The following is a 792-nucleotide window of genomic DNA, read 5'->3' as shown; positions in this document are numbered from 1 at the left end:
GGGGGGGGGGCTGTGATTTGTTTGGCTGCTGCGACTGCCACTTGCTGTACCCTGCTAAACTGCTTCTCGAGGGCGTACTATAATTCTCTCGGCTACGCCGCTGGCCGCTGCTGAGCCGCCGGCGCCTTGCCGCTGCACGCAGGCGGCCCCAGGGGGGACTAGTAGTAGTTTGGCTTTGTGAGGCGCTGGCTGGAGTCCTCACAACTGTCATTTCTAACGCTACTTACCCTCTCGGCTGAGACGACGTTTAAGAGTTACTTTTGAAAATGAAATTGTCAAAATAAAGTTGACAAAAACATATTTTTACGATATTTGCTCACATTTAGCAGTTAGCATTGGTGGTTGTTTTTAGCGGTTCCTTACGTGGCTCAGTGTTTATGACTTGTATGACGTACGCTGCAGTGCTGCACCCCCAGCCCCGGCGTGTGTGTGTTGCGGTGGGCGTGTTTGTGAGTAGGCGCGTGCGCGTGTGTGTGCGTGTGTGTGTATTTGCAGTGCGCGGTAGCGTGGTTTATGGCCGGGCCCGTGCTGGCGGTGTATGTTGTCCGTTGTGGCCCGTGGGCTAACACTCGTAAACTCGTTATTGACTGCGGCCGGCAGTTCAGGCCTGCGGCAGGTTCACTGCAGGTCGCGCCGGGGCGGGGGCTGAGGCTGAGGCTGAGGTGCTCGTCGAGGAGCTTCTCGAGAGGCTCTCGGCCGTGGGGCCCGTGCTGGCGGGCGCGTCCCGCGTACAGCACCGGGGCCCCAGCATGGACGTGCCGGCCGCGGCACATTCCAGCAGCCGCCCGGCCG

General features: G+C 59.6%; 1 protein-coding gene across 2 annotated transcripts in view; it reads left to right on the top strand.

Annotated features, from left to right (window-relative positions):
• Nucleotides 1–792, top strand: part of LOC113209087 (rho guanine nucleotide exchange factor 10) — a gene marked incomplete at its 3' end in the record, with an annotated part of 20,645 nt that overhangs the window by 840 nt on the left and 19,013 nt on the right.

The sequence above is a fragment of the Frankliniella occidentalis genome, unplaced genomic scaffold (genome assembly GCF_000697945.3).
Source record: "Frankliniella occidentalis isolate FOCC.00 unplaced genomic scaffold, Focc_3.1 Scaffold490, whole genome shotgun sequence".
Taxonomy (NCBI): Eukaryota; Metazoa; Arthropoda; class Insecta; order Thysanoptera; family Thripidae; genus Frankliniella; species Frankliniella occidentalis.
The sequence above is the reverse complement of the archived record's forward strand: the minus strand, read 5'-3'. Positions and strand labels throughout refer to the sequence as shown.